The sequence below is a fragment of the Triticum dicoccoides genome, chromosome 5B (assembly GCF_002162155.2).
Source record: "Triticum dicoccoides isolate Atlit2015 ecotype Zavitan chromosome 5B, WEW_v2.0, whole genome shotgun sequence".
Lineage (NCBI taxonomy): Eukaryota > Viridiplantae > Streptophyta > Magnoliopsida > Poales > Poaceae > Triticum > Triticum dicoccoides.
This window is the reverse complement of record NC_041389.1, coordinates 4,371,575-4,388,574: the sequence shown is the minus strand read 5'-3', so window position 1 is coordinate 4,388,574 and position 17,000 is coordinate 4,371,575.

The following is a 17,000-nucleotide window of genomic DNA, read 5'->3' as shown; positions in this document are numbered from 1 at the left end:
CCAAACTGCGCTTGTTGATGATCGACACGTAAGCGCACCATGGGGTTCAACAACCATGGAAATTACTTTGGGGCCCCGAAATGGTGAGTAATAGTCCATGAAACGGGCCAGAATCAGCTAAAACTGTGAGTGTTCATGACCGGCACGTAAACGCACCTCGCGGTTTGTTAACCATGAAAATCACCCCGGGAACACAAAACAGTGAGTGTCCATGAAACGGGCCAGAATCGGCCAAAACAGCGAGTGTTGATGATCGACACATAAACGCACCCCGGTGTTCGTCAATCATATGGAAATCACACCGGGACCCAAAGCAGAGTAATAGTCCAAGAAACAAGCTAGAATCGGCCAAAACTATGATTGTTGATGACCCACACATAAACGCACCGCGAGGTTCATTAACCGTGGAAATCACTCCGGGGCCCCAAAACAGTGAGTAATAGTCCATGAAAGAGGCCTGAATAAGCCAAAACTATGAGTGTTCATGACCGACACGTAAGCGCGCCTTGGGGTTCAACAACCATGGAAATTGCTTTTGGGCTCCAGATGGTGAGTAATGGTCCACGAAACTGGTAAGAGTCGACAAAAACCGCGAGTGTTGATAACCGACACATAAGAGCACCCGGGGGTTCGTCAATCGTGGAAATCACTCCGGGCCCCAAAACAATGAGTAATAGTCCACGAAACGAGCCAGAATCGGCCGAAACCGGTAGTGTTGATGACCGACATGTAAACGGACCCCGTGGTTTGTTAATTGTGGAAATCATTTCGGGACCCCAAAACAGTGAGTAATAGCCAAGGAAAAAGGCTAGAATTGGCCTAAACTATGAGTGTTGATGACCGACACATAAACGCACCCCGATGTTCGTCAATCATATGGAAATCACACCGGGACCCAAAATAGAGTAATAGTCCAAGAAACGGGCCAGAATCGGACAAAAATGTGAGTGTTGATGATCGACACGTAAACGCACCCCGCAGTTCATTAACCGTGGAAATAACTCTGGGGCCCGAAAACAATGAGAAATAGTCTATGAAACGGGCCAGAATCAGCCAAAACTGTGAGTGATGATGACCGACACGTAAGCGCCCCTTGGGGTTCAACAACTGTGGGTATCACTTGGGACCCAAAAACGGTGAGTAATAGTCCACGTAACGCCTTAGAATTGGCCAAAACTGTGAGTGTTGATGACCAACACGTAAACGCACGCCGGGGTTCGTAATTCGTGGAAATCACTCCGGGACCCCCAAAACTAAGTAATAGTGCAAGAAACGGGCCAAAATCGGCCCAAACTGCGCTTGTTGATGATCGACACGTAAGCGCACCATGGGGTTCAACAACCATGGAAATCACTTTGGGGTCCCGAAATGGTGAGTAATAGTCCATGAAATGGGCCAGAATCAGCCAAAACTGTGAGTGTTCATGACCGGCACATAACCGCACCTCGCGGTTTGTTAACCATGAAAATCACTCTGGGAACACAAAATAGTGAGTGTCCATGAAACGGGCCAGAATCGGCCAAAACAGCGAGTGTTGATGATCGACACATAAATGCACCCCGGTGTTCGTCAATCATATGGAAATCACACCGGGACCCAAAGCAGAGTAATAGTCCAAGAAACGAGCTAGAATCGGCCAAAACTATGATTGTTGATGACCCACACGTAAACGCACCGCGAGGTTCATTAACCGTGGAAATCACTCCGGGTCCCCAAAATAGTGAGTAATAGTCCATGAAACATGCCTGAATAAGCCAAAACTATGAGTGTTGATGACCGACACGTAAGCGCGCCTTCGGGTTCAACAACTATGGATATCACTTGGCACCCCAAAACGGCGAGTTATAGTCGACGAAAGGCGTTAGAATTGGCCAAAACTGTGAGTGTTGATAACCGAAACGTAAACGCACCCCGGGGTTCGTAAATCATGGAAATCACTCCGGGACCCCCAAAACTAAGTAGTAGTCCAAGAAACGGGCCAGAATCGGCCGAAACCGCGATTGTCGATGACCTACACTTTAGCGCACCTTGGGGTTCAACAACCATGGAAATTGCTTTCGGGCTCGAAAATGGTGAGTAATGGTCCACGAAACTGGTCAGAGTCGACAAAAACTGCGAGTGTTGATAACCGACACGTAAGAGCACCCGGGGGTTCTTTAATCGTGGAAATCACTCCGGGCCCCAAAACAGTGAGTAATAGTCCACGAAACGAGCCAGAATCGGCCGAAACCACTAGTGTTGATGACCGACATGTAAACGGACCCCGTCGTTTGTTAATCGTGGAAATCACTTCGGGACCCCAAAACAGTTAGTAATAGTCAAGGAATAAGGCTAGAATTGGCCTAAACTGTGAGTGTTGATGACCGACACATAAACGCACCCCATTGTTCGTCAATCATATGGAAATCACACCGGGACCCAAAACAGAGAAATAGTCCAAGAAACAGGCCAGAATCGGCCAAAACTGTGAGTGTTGATGATCGACACGTAAACGCACCCCGCAGTTCATTAACCGTGGAAATAACTCTGGCGCCCCAAAACAATGAGAAATAGTCTATGAAACGGGCCAGAATCAGCCAAAACTGTGAGTGATGACGACCGACACGTAAGCGCCCCTTGGGGTTCAACAACTGTGGGTATCACTTGGGACCCCAAAACGGTGAGTAATAGTCCACAAAACGCCTTAGAATTGCCCAAAACTGTGAGTGTTGATGACCAACACGTAAACGCACCCCGGGGTTCGTAATTCGGGGAAATCACTCCGGGACCCCCAAAACTAAGTAATAGTGCAAGAAACGGGCCAAAATCGGCCCAAACTGCGCTTGTTGATGATCGACACGTAAGCGCACCATGGGGTTCAACAACCATGGAAATCACTTTGGGGCCCCGAAATGGTGAGTAATAGTCCATGAAACGGGCCAGAATCAGCCAAAACTGTGAGTGTTCATGACCGGCACATAAACGCACCTCGCGGTTTGTTAACCGTGAAAATCACTCCGGGAACACAAAACAGTGAGTGTCCATGAAACGGGCCAGAATCGGCCAAAACAACGAGTGTTGATGATCGACACATAAATACACCCCAGTGTTCGTCAATCATATGGAAATCACATCGGGACCCAAAGCAGAGTAATAGTCCAAGAAACAAGCTAGAATCGGCCAAAACTATGATTGTTGATGACCCACACGTAAACGCACCGCGAGGTTCATTAACCGTGGAAATCACCCTGGGGCCCCAAAATAGTGAGTAATAGTCCATGAAACAGGCCTGAATAAGCCAAAACTATGAGTGTTGATGACCGACACGTAAGCGCGCCTTCGGGTTCAACAACTATGGATATCACTTGGGACCCCAAACCGGCGAGTTATAGTCGACGAAAGGCGTTAGAATTGGCCAAAAATGTGAGTGTTGATAACCGAAACGTAAACGCACCCCGGGGTTCGTAAATCATGGAAATCACTCCGGGACCCCCAAAAAAGTAGTAGTCCAAGAAACGGGCCAGAATCGGCCGAAACTGCGATTGTTGATGACCTACACTTTAGCGCACCTTGGGGTTCAACAACCATGGAAATTGCTTTCGGGCTCCAGAATGGAGAGTAATGGTCCACGAAACTAGTCAGAGTCGACAAAAACCGCGAGTGTTGATAACCGACACGTAAGAGAACCCGGGGGTCCGTTAATCGTGGAAATCACTCCGGGATCCAAAACAGTGAGTAATAGTCCATGAAACGGGCCAGAATCGGCCGAAACCGCTAGTGTTGATGACCGACATGTAAACGGACCCCGTGGTTTGTTAATGGTGGAAATCACTCCGGGACCCCAACACAGTGAGTAATAGTCAAGGAAACAGGCTAGAATTGGCCTAAACTGTGAGTGTTGATGACCGACACATAAACGCACCCCGGTGTTCGTCAATCATATGGAAATCACACCGGGACCCAAAACAGAGTAATAGTCCAAGAAACGGGCCAGAATCGGCCAAAACTGTGAGTGTTGATGATCGACACGTAAACGCACCCCGCAGTTCATTAACCGTGGAAATAACTCTGGGGCCCCAAAACAATGAGAAATAGTCCATGAAACGGGCCAGAATCAGCCAAAACTGTGAGTGATGATGACCGACACGTAAGCGCCCCTTGGGGTTCAACAACTGTGGATATCACTTGGGACCCCAAAAGGGTGAGTAATACTCCACGAAACGCCTTAGAATTGGCCAAAACTGTGAGTGTTGATGACCAACACGTAAACGCACCCCGGGGTTCGTAATTCGGGGAAATCACTTCGGGACCCCCAAAACTAAGTAATAGTACAAGAAACGGGCCAGAATCGGCCGAAACTTTGATTGTTGATGACCTACACTTAAGCGCATCTTGTGGTTCAACAACCATGGAAATCGCTTTGGGGCCCCAAAATGGTGAGTAATGGTCCATGAAACGGGTCAGAGTCGACAAAAACTGCGAGTGTTGATAACCAACACGTAAGCGCACCCGGGGGTTCGTTAATCATGGAAATCACTCCGGGACCCCAAAACAGTGAGTAATAGTCCACCAAACAGGCTAGAATCGGCCAAAACTGTGAGTGTTGACGACCGACACGTTAAAGCACCTTGGGGTTCAAGAACTATGGAAATCGCTTTGGGACCCCTAAATGGTAAGTAATAGTCAATGAATCACGTCAGAATTGGCCAAAATAGCGAGTGTTGACGACAGACACGCAAACGCACCCCGCGGATTGTCAATCATGGAAATCACTCTGGGACGCCTAAACGATGAGTAATAGTGCACGAAACGGACCAGAATTGGCCAAAATTGTGAGTGTTGATGACCGACACGTAAACGCATCCCAGAGTTCATCAACCGTGGAGATCACTCTGGGACCCCCAAAACTAAGTAATCGTGCAAGAAACGGGCCAAAATCGGCCCAAACTACGCTTGTTGATGATCGACACGTAAGCGCACCATGGGGTTCAACAACCATGGAAATCACTTTGGGGCCCCGAAATGGTGAGTAATAGTCCATGAAATGGGCCAGAATCAGCTAAAACTTTGAGTGTTCATGACCGGCACGTAAACGCACCTCGCAGTTTGTTAACCATGAAAATCACTCCGGGAACACAAAACAGTGAGTGTCCATGAAACAGGCCAGAATCGGCCAAAACAGCGAGTGTTGATGATCGACACATAAATGCACCCCGGTGTTCGTCAATCATATGGAAATCACACCGGGACCCAAAGCAGAGTAATAGTCCAAGAAACGAGCTAGAATCGGCCAAAACTATGATTGTTGATGGCCCACACGTAAACGCACCGCGAGGTTCATTAACCGTGGAAATCACTCCGGGGCCCCAAAACAGTGAGTAATAGTCCATGAAACAGGCCTGAATAAGCCAAAACTATGAGTGTTGATGACCGACACGTAAGCGTGCCTTCGGGTTCAACAACTATGGATATCACTTGGCACCCCAAAACGGCGAGTTATAGTCGACGAAAGGCGTTAGAATTGGCCAAAACTGTGAGTGTTGATAACCGAAACGTAAACGCACCCCGGGGTTCGTAAATCATGGAAATCACTCCGGGACCCCCAAAACTAAGTAGTAGTCCAAGAAACGGGCCAGAATCGGCCGAAACCGCGATTGCCGATGACCTACACTTTAGCGCACCTTGGGGTTCAACAACCATGGAAATTGCTTTCGGGCTCGAAAATGGTGAGTAATGGTCCACGCAACTGGTCAGAGTCGACAAAAACCGCGAGTGTTGATAACCGACACGTAAGAGCACCTGGGGGTTCTTTAATCGTGGAAATCACTCCGGGCCCCAAAACAGTGAGTAATAGTCCACGAAACGAGCCAGAATCGGCCGAAACCGCTAGTGTTGATGACCGACATGTAAACGGACCCCGTCGTTTGTTAATCGTGGAAATCACTTCGGGACCCCAAAACAGTGAGTAATAGTCAAGGAATAAGGCTAGAATTGGCCTAAACTGTGAGTGTTGATGACCGACACATAAACGCACACCATTGTTCGTCAATCATATGGAAATCACGCCGGGACCCAAAACAGAGTAATAGTCCAAGAAACAGGCCAGAATCGGCCAAAACTGTGAGTGTTGATGATCGACACGTAAACGCACCCCGCAGTTCATTAACCGTGGAAATAACTCTGGGGCCCCAAAACAATGAGAAATAGTCTATGAAACGGGCCAGAATCAGCCAAAACTGTGAGTGATGATGACCGACACGTAAGCGCCCCTTCGGGTTCAATAACTGTGGGTATCACTTGGGACCCCAAAACGGTGAGTAATAGTCCACAAAATGCCTTAGAATTGGCCAAAACTGTGAGTGTTGATGACCAACACGTAAACGCACCCCGGGGTTCGTAATTCGTGGAAATCACTCCGGGACCCCCAAAACTAAGTAATAGTGCAAGAAACGGGCCAAAATCGGCCCAAACTGCGCTTGTTGATGATCGACACGTAAGCGCACCATGGGCTTCAACAACCATGGAAATTACTTTGGGGCCCCGAAATGGTGAGTAATAGTCCATGAAACGGGCCAGAATCAGCTAAAACTGTGAGTGTTCATGACCGGCACGTAAACGCACCTCGCGGTTTGTTAACCATGAAATCACCGCGGGAACACAAAACAGTGAGTGTCCATGAAACGGGCCAGAATCGGCCAAAACAGCGAGTGTTGATGATCGACACATAAACGCACCCCGGTGTTCGTCAATCATATGGAGATCACATCGGGACCCAAAGCAGAGTAATAGTCCAAGAAACGAGCTAGAATCGGCCAAAACTATGATTGTTGATGACCCACACGTAAACGCACCGCGAGGTTCACTAACCGTGGAAATCACCCTGGAGCCCCAAAACAGTGAGTAATAGTCCGTGAAACAGGCCTGAATAAGCCAAAACTATGAGTGTTGATGACCGACACGTAAGCGCGCCTTCGGGTTCAACAACTATGGATATCACTTGGGACCCCAAACCGGCGAGTTATAGTCGACGAAAGGCGTTAGAATTGGCCAAAACTGTGAGTGTTGATAACCGAAACGTAAACGCACCCCGGGGTTCGTAAATCATGGAAATCACTCCGGGACCCCCAAAACTAAGTAGTAGTCCAAGAAACGGGCCAGAATCGGCCGAAATTGCGATTGTTGATGACCTACACTTTAGCGCACCTTGGGGTTCAACAACCATGGAAATTGCTTTCGGGCTCCAGAATGGAGAGTAATGGTCCACGAAACTGGTCAGAGTCGACAAAAACCGCGAGTGTTGATAACCGACACGTAAGAGCACCCGGGGGTCCGTTAATCGTGGAAATCACTCCGGGCCCCAAAACAGTGAGTAATAGTCCACGAAACGGGCCAGAATCGGCCGAAACCGCTAGTGTTGATGACCGACATGTAAACGGACCCCGTGGTTTGTTAATCGTGGAAATCACTTTGGGACCCCAAAACAGTGAGTAATAGTCAAGGAAACAGGCTAGAATTGGCCTAAACTGTGAGTGTTGATGACCGACACATAAACGCACCCCGGTGTTCGTCAATCATATGGAAATCACACCGGGACCCAAAACAGAGTAATAGTCCAAGAAACGGGCCAGAATCGGCCAAAACTGTGAGTGTTGATGATGGACACGTAAACGCACCCCGCAGTTCATTAACCGTGGAAATAACTCTGGGGCCCCAAAACAATGAGAAATAGTCCATGAAACGGGCCAGAATCAGCCAAAACTGTGAGTGATGATGACCGACACGTAAGCGCCCCTTGGGGTTCAACAACTGTGGATATCACTTGGGACCCCAAAAGGGTGAGTAATACTCCACGAAACGCCTTAGAATTGGCCAAAACTGTGAGTGTTGATGACCAACACGTAAACGCACCCCGGGGTTCGTAATTCGGGGAAATCACTCCGGGACCCCCAAAACTAAGTAATAGTACAAGAAACGGGCCAGAATCGGCCGAAACTTTGATTGCTGATGACCTACACTTAAGCGCATCTTGTGGTTCAACAACCATGGAAATCACTTTGGGGCCCCAAAATGGTGAGTAATGGTCCACGAAACGGGTCAGAGTTGACAAAAACCGCGAGTGTTGATAACCAACACGTAAGCGCACCCGGGGGTTCGTTAATCATGGAAATCACTCCGGGACCCCAAAACAGTGAGTAATAGTCCACCAAACAGGCTAGAATCGGCCAAAACTGTGAGTGTTGACGACCGACACGTTAAAGCACCTTGGGGTTCAAGAACTATGGAAATTGCTTTGGGACCCCTAAATGGTAAGTAATAGTCAATGAATCGCGTCAGAATTGGTAAAAATAGCGAGTGTTGACGACAGACACGCAAACGCACCCCGCGGATTGTCAATCATGGAAATCACTCTGGGACGCCTAAACAATGAGTAATAGTGCACAAAACGGACCAGAATTGGCCAAAATTGTGAGTCTTGATGACCGACACGTAAACGCATCCCAGAGTTCATCAACCGTAGAGATCACTCCGGGACCCCCAAAACTAAGTAATAGTGCAAGAAACGGGCCAAAATCGGCCCAAACTGCGGTTGTTGATGATCGACACGTAAGCGCACCATGGGGTTCCACAACCATGGAAATCACTTTGGGGCCCCGAAATGGTGAGTAATAGTCCATGAAACGGGCCAGAATCAGCTAAAACTGTGAGTGTTCATGACCGGCACGTAAACGCACCTCGCGGTTTGTTAACCACGAAAATCACTCCGGGAACACAAAACAGTGAGTGTCCATGAAAGAGGCCAGAATCGGCCAAAACAGCGAGTGTTGATGATCGACACATAAGTGCACCCCGGTGTTCGTCAATCATATGGAAATCACACCGGGACCCAAAGCAGAGTAATAGTCCAAGAAACGAGCTAGAATTGGCCAAAACTATGATTGTTGATGACCCACACGTAAACGCACCGCGAGGTTCATTAACCGTGGAAATCACTCCGGGGCCCCAAAACAGTGAGTAATAGTCCATGAAACAGGCCTGAATAAGCCAAAACTATGAGTGTTGATGACCGACACGTAAGCGCGCCTTCGGGTTCAACAACTATGGATATCACTTGGGACCCCAAAATGGCGAGTTATAGTCCACGAAAGGCGTTAGAATTGGCCAAAACTGTGAGTGTTGATAACCGAAACGTAAACGCGCCCCGGGGTTCGTAAATCATGGAAATCACTCCGGGACCCCCAAAACTAAGTAGTAGTCCAAGAAATGGGCGAGAATCGGCCGAAACTGCGATTGTTGATGACCTACACTTTAGCGCACCTTAGGGTTCAACAACCATGGAAATTGCTTTCGGGCTCCAAAATGGTGAGTAATGGTCCACGAAACTGGTCAGAGTCGACAAAAACCGCGAGTGTTGATAACCGACACGTAAGAGCACCGGGGGTTCGTTAATCGTGGAAATCACTCCGGGCCCCAAAACAGTGAGTAATAGTCCACGAAACGGGCCAGAATCGGCTGAAACCGCTAGTGTTGATGACCGACATGTAAACGGACCCCGTGGTTTGTTAATCGTGGAAATCACTTCGGGACCCCAAAACAGTGAGTAATAGTCAAGGAAACAGGCTAGAATTGGCCTAAACTATGAGTGTTGATGACCGACACATAAACGCACCCCGGTGTTCGTGAATCATATGGAAATCACACCGGGACCCAAAATAGAGTAATAGTCCAAGAAACGGGCCAGAATCGGCCAAAACTGTGAGTGTTGATGATCGACACGTAAACGCACCCCGCAGTTCATTAACCGTGGAAATAACTCTGGGGCCGCAAAACAATGAGAAATAGTCCATGAAACGGGCCAGAATCAGCCAAAACTGTGAGTGATGATGACCGACACGTAAGCGCCCCTTGGGGTTCAACAACTGTGGATATCACTTGGGACCCCAAAAGGGTGAGTAATACTCCACGAAACGCCTTAGAATTGGCCAAAACTGTGAGTGTTGATGACCAACACGTAAACGCACCCCGGGGTTCGTAATTCGGGGAAATCACTCCGGGACCCCCAAAACTAAGTAATAGTACAAGAAACGGGCCAGAATCGGCCGAAACATTGATTGTTCATGACCTACACTTAATCGCATCTTGTGGTTCAACAACCATGGAAATCGCTTTGGGGCCCCAAAATGGTGAGTAATGGTCCACGAAACGGGTCAGAGTCGACAAAAACCGCGAGTGTTGATAACCAACACGTAAGCGCACCCGGGGGTTCGTTAATCATGGAAATCACTCCGGGACCCCAAAACAGTGAGTAATAGTCCACCGAACAGGTTAGAATCGGCTAAAACTGTGAGTGTTGACGACCGACACGTTAAAGCACCTTGGGGTTCAAGAACTATGGAAATCGCTTTGGGACCCCTAAATGGTAAGTAATAGTCAATGAATCGCGTCGGAATTGGCCAAAATAGCGAGTGTTGACGACAGACACGCAAACGCACCCCGCGGATTGTCAATCATGGAAATCACTCTGGGACGCCAAAACGATGAGTAATAGTGCACGAAACGGACCAGAATTGGCCAAAATTGTGAGTGTTGATGACCGACACGTAAACGCATCCCAGAGTTCATCAACCGTGGAGATCACTCCGGGACCCCCAAAACTAACTAATATTGCAAGAAACGGGCCAAAATCGGCCCAAATTGTGGTTGTTGATGATCGACTCGTAAGCGCACCATGGGGTTCAACAACCATGGAAATCACTTTGGGGCCCCGAAATGGTGAGTAATAGTCCAAGAAACGGGCCAGAATCAGCTAAAACTGTGAGTGTTCATGACCGGCACGTAAACGCACCTCGCGGTTTGTTAACCATGAAAATCACTCCGGGAACACAAAACAGTGAGTGTCCATGAAACGGCCCAGAATCGGCCAAAACAGCGAGTGTTGATGATCAACACATAAATGCACCCCGGTGTTTGTCAATCATATGGAAATCACACCGGGACCCAAAGCAGAGTAATAGTCCAAGAAACGAGCTAGAATCGGCCAAAACTATGATTGTTGATGACCCACACGTAAACGCATCGCGAGGTTCATTAACCGTCAAAATCACTCCGGGGCCCCAAAACAGTGAGTAATAGTCCATGAAACAGGCCTGAATAAGCCAAAACTATGAGTGTTGATGACCGACACGTAAGCGCGCCTTCGGGTTCAACAACTATGGATATCATTTGGGACCACAACACGGCGAGTTATAGTCCACGAAAGGCGTTAGAATTGGCCAAAACTGTGAGTGTTGATAACCGAAACGTAAACGCACCCCAGGGTTCGTTAATCATGGAAATCACTCCGGGACCCCCAAAACTAAGTAGTAGTCCAAGAAACGGGCGAGAATCGGCCGAAACTGCGATTGTTGATGACCTACACTTTAGCGCACCTTGGGGTTCAACAACCATGGAAATTGCTTTCGGGCTCCAAAATGGTGACTAATGGTCCACGAAACTGGTCAGAGTCGACAAAAACCGCGAGTGTTGATAACCGACACGTAAGAGCACCCGGGGGTTCGTTAATCGTGGAAATCACTCCGGGCCCCAAAACAGTGAGTAATAGTCCACGAAACGGGCCAGAATCGGCCGAAACCGCTAGTGTAGATGACCGACATGTAAAGGGACCCCGTGGTTTGTTAATCATGGAAATCACTTCGGGACCCCAAAACAGTGAGTAATAGTAAAGGAAACAGGCTAGAATTGGCCTAAACTGTGAGTGTTGATGACCGACACATAAATGCACCCCGGTGTTCGTCAATCATATGGAAATCACACCGGGACCCAAAACAGAGTAATAGTCCAAGAAACGGGCCAGAATCGGCCAAAACTGTGAGTGTTGATGATCGACACGTAAACGCACCCCGCAGTTCATTAACCGTGGAAATAACTCTGGGCCCGCAAAACAATGAAAAATAGTCCATGAAACGGGCCAGAATCAGCCAAAACTGTGAGTGATGATGACCGACACGTAAACGCACCCCGGGGTTCGTAATTCGGGGAAATCACTCCAGGACCCCCAAAACTAAGTAATAGTCCAAGAAACGGGCCAGAATCGGCTGAAACTGTGATTGTTGAGGACCTACACTTAAGCGCATCTTGGGGTTCAACAACCATGGACATCGCTTTGGGGCCCCAAAATGGTGAGTAATGGTCCACGAAACGGGTCAGAGTCGACAAAAACCGCGAGTGTTGATAACCAACACGTAAGCGCACCCGGGGGTTCATTAATCATGGAAATCACTCCGGGACCCCAAAACAGTGAGTGTTGACGACCGACACGTTAAAGCACCTTGGGGTTCAAGAACTATGGAAATTGCTTCGGGACCCCTAAATGGTGAGTAATAGTCAACGAATCGCGTCAGAATTGGCCAAAACAGCGAGTGTTGACGACAGACACGCAAACGCACCCCGCGGATTGTCAATCATGGAAATCACTCTGGGACGCCAAAACGATGAGTAATAGTGCACGAAACAGACCAGAATTGGCCAAAATTGCGAGTGTTGATGACCGACACGTAAACGCATCCCAGAGTTCATCAACCGTGGAGATCACTCCGGGACCCCCAAAACGAAGTAATAGTGCAAGAAACGGGCCAAAATCTGCCCACACTGTGCTTGTTGATGATCGACACGTAAGCGCACCATGGGGTTCAACAAACATGGAAATCACTTTGGGGGCCCGAAATGGTGAGTAATAGTCCATGAAACGGGCCAGAATCAGCCAAAACTATGAATGTTCATGACCGGCACGTAAACGCACCTCGCGGTTTGTTGACCGTGAAAATCACTCCGGGAACACAAAACAGTGAGTGTTGATGATCGACACATAAACGCACCCTGGTGTTCGTCAATCATATGGAAATCACACCGGGACCCAAAGCAGAGTAATAGTCCAAGAAACGAGCTAGAATCGGCCAAAACTATGATTGTTGATGACCCACATGTAAACGCACCGCGAGGTTCATTAACCGTGGAAATCACTCCGGGGCCCCAAAACATTGAGTAGTAGTCCATGAAACAGGCCTGAATAAGCCAAAACTATGAGTGTTGATGACCGACACATAAGCGCGCCTTCGGGTTCAACAACTATGGATATCACTTGGGACCCAAAAACGGTGAGTAATAGTCCACGAAACGCCTTAGAATTGGCCAAAACTGTGAGTGTTGATGACCAACACGTAAACACACCCCGGGGTTCGTAATTCGGGGAAATCACTCCGGGACCCCCAAAACTAAGTACTAGTCCAAGAAACGGGCCAGAATTGGCCGAAACTGCGATTGTTGATGACCTACACTTTAGCGCACCTTGGGGTTCAACAACGATGGAAATTGCATTGGGGCTCCAAAATGGTGAGTAATGGTCCACGAAACTGGTCAGAGTCGACAAAAACCGCGAGTGTTGATAACCGACGCGTAAGAGCACCCGGGGGTTCGTTAATCGTGGAAATCACTCCGGGCCCCAAAACAGTGAGTAATAGTCCACGAAACGGGACAGAATCGACCGAAACCGCTAGTGTTGATGACCGACATGTAAACGGACCCCGCGGTTTGTTAATCCTGGAAATCACTTCGGGGCCCCAAAACAGTGAGTAATAGTCAAGGAAACGGGCTAGAATTGGCCTAAACTGTGAGTGTTGATGACCGACACATAAACGCACCCTGGTGTTCGTCAATCATATGGAAATCACACCGGGACCCAAAACAGAGTAATAGTCCAAGAAACGGGCCAGAATCGGCCAAAACTGTGGGTGTTGATGATCGACAGGTAAACGCACCCCGCAGTTCATTAACCGTGGAAACAACTCTGGGGCCCGAAAACAATGAGAAATAGTCCATGAAACGGGCCAGAATCAGCCAAAACTGTGAGTGATGATGACCGACACGTAAGCGCCCCTTGGGGTTCAACAACTATAGATATCACTTGGGACCCCAAAACGGTGAGTAACAATCCACGAAACGCCTTAGAATTGGCCAAAACTGTGAGTGTTGATGACCAACACGTAAACGCACCACGGGGTTCGTAATTCGGGGAAATCACTCCGGGACCCCCAAAACTAAGTAATATTCCAAGAAACGGGCCAGAATCGGCCGAAACTGTGATTGTTGATGACCTACACTTAAGCGCATCTTGGGGTTCAACAACCATGGAAATCGCTTTGGGGCCCCAAATGGTGAGTAATGGTCCACGAAACGGGTCAGAGTCGACAAAAACCGCGAGTGTTGATAACCGACACGTAAGCGCACCCGGGGGTTCGTTAATCATGGAAATCACTCCGGGACCCCAAAACAGTGAGTAATAATCCACCAAACAGGCTAGAATCGGCCAAAACTGTGAGTATTGACGACCGACACGTTAAAGCACCTTGGGGTTCAACAACTATGGAAATCGCTTCGGGACCCCTAAATGGTGAGTAATAGTCAACGAATCGCGTCGGAATTGGCCAAAACAGTGAGTGCTGACGACAGACACGCAAACTCAGCCCGCGGATTGTCAATCATGGAAATCGCTCTGGGACGCCAAAACGATGAGTAATAGTGCATGAAACGGACCACAACTGGCCAAAATTGTGAGTGTTGATGACCGACACGTAACCGCATCCCAGAGTTCGCCAATCGTGGAGATCACTCTGGGACCCCCAAAACTAAGCAATAGTGCAAGAAACGGGCAAAAATTGGCCCAAACTGCACTTGTTGATGATCGACACGTAAGCGCACCATGGGGTTCAACAACCATGGAAATCACTTTGGGGCCCCAAAATGGTGAGTAATAGTCCACGAAACGGGCCAGAACTGTGAGTGTTCATGACCGGCACGTAAACGCACCTCGCGGTTTGTTAACCGTGAAAATCACTCCGGGAACACAAAACAGTGAGTGTCCAAAAAACGGGCCAGAATCGGCCAAAACAGCGAGTGTTGATGATCGACACATAAACGCACCCCGGTGTTCGTCAATCATATGGAAATCACACCGGGACCCAAAGCAGAGTAATAGTCCAAGAAACGAGCCAGAATCAGCCAATACTGTGAGTGTTGATGACCCACACATAAACGCACCGCGAGGTTCATTAACCGTGGAAATCACTCCGGGGCCCCAAAACAGTGAGTAATAGTCCATGAAACGAGCCTGAATAAGCCAAAACTATGAGTGTTGATGACCGACATGTAAGCGCGCCTTCGGGTTCAACAACTATGGATATCACTTGGGACCCCAAAACGCCGAGTAATAGTCCACGAAAGGCATTAGAATTGGCCAAAACTGTGAGTGTTGATAACTGACACGTAAACGCACCCCGGGGTTCGTAAATCATGGAAATCACTCCGGGACCCCCAAAACTAAGTAGTAGTCCAAGAAACTGGCCAGAATCGGCCGAAACTGCGATTGTTGATGACCTACACTTTAGCGCACCTTGGGGTTCAACAACCATGGAAATTGCTTTGGGGCTCCAAAATGGTGAGTAATGTTCCACGTAACTGGTCAGAGTCGACAAAAACCGCGAGTGTTGATAACCGAAACGTAAGAGCGCCCGGGGGTTGGTTAATCGTGGATATCACTCCGGGCCCCAAAATAGTGAGTAATAGTCCACGAAACGGGCCAGTATCGGCCGAAACCGCTAGTGTTGATGACCGACATGTAAACGCACCCCGCGGTTTGTTAATCGTGGAAATCATTTCGGGACCCCAAAACAGTGAGTAATAGTCAAGGAAACGGGCTAGAATTGGCCTAAACTGTGAGTGTTGATGATCGACACATAAACCCACCCCGGTGTTCGTCAATCATATGGAAATCACACCGGGACCCAAAGCAGAGTAATAGTCCAAGAAACAAGCCAGAATCGGCCAAAACTGTGAGTGTTGATGACCCACACATAAACGCACCGCGAGGTTCATTAACCGTGGAATCACTCCGGGGCCCCAAAACAGTGAGTAATCATGAAACGGGCCTGAATAAGCCAAAACTGTGAGTGTTGATGACCGACACGTAAGCGCGCCTTCGGGTTCAACAACTATGGATATCATTTGGGACCCCAAAACGCTGAGTAATAGTCCACGAAAGGCGTTAGAATTGGCCAAAACTGTGAGTGTTGATAACCGACACGTAAACGCACCCCGGGGTTCGTAAATCGTGGAAATCACTCCGGGACCCCCAAAACTAAGTAGTAGTCCAAGAAACTGGCCAGAATCGGCCGGAACTGCGATTGTTGATGACCTACACTTTAGCGCACCTTGGGGTTCAACAACCATGGAAATTGCTTTGGGGCTCCAAAATGGTGAGTAATGGTCCACGAAACTGGTCAGAGTCGACAAAAACCGCGAGTGTTGATAACCGACACGTAAGAGCGCCCGGGGGTTCGTTAATCGTGGAGATCACTCCGGGCCCCAAAACAGTGAGTAATAGTCCATGAAACGGGCTAGTATCGGCCGAAACCGCTAGTGTTGATGACCGACATGTAAACGGACCCCGCGGTTTCTTAATCGTGGAAATCATTTCGGGACCCCAAAACAGTGAGTAATAGTCAAGGAAATGGGCTAGAATTGGCCTAAACTGTGAGTGTTGATGATCGACACATAAACGCACCCTGGTGTTCGTCAATCATATGGAAATCGCACCGGGACCCAAAGCAGAGTAATAGTCCAAGAAACGAGCCAGAATCGGCCAAAACTGTGAGTGTTGATGACCCACACATAAAGGCACCACGAGGTTCATTAACCGTGGAAATCACTCCGGGGCCCCAAAACAGTGAGTAATAGTCCATGAAATGGGCCTGAATAAGCCAAAACTGTGAGTGTTGATGACCGACACGTAAGCGCGCCTTCGGGTTCAACAACTATGGATATCACTTGGGACCCCAAAACGCCGAGTAATAGTCCACGAAAGGCGTTAGAATTGGCCAAAACTGTGAGTGTTGATAACCGACACGTAAACGCACCCTGGGGTTCGTAAATCGTGGAAATCACTCCGGGACCCCCAAAACTAAGTAGTAGTC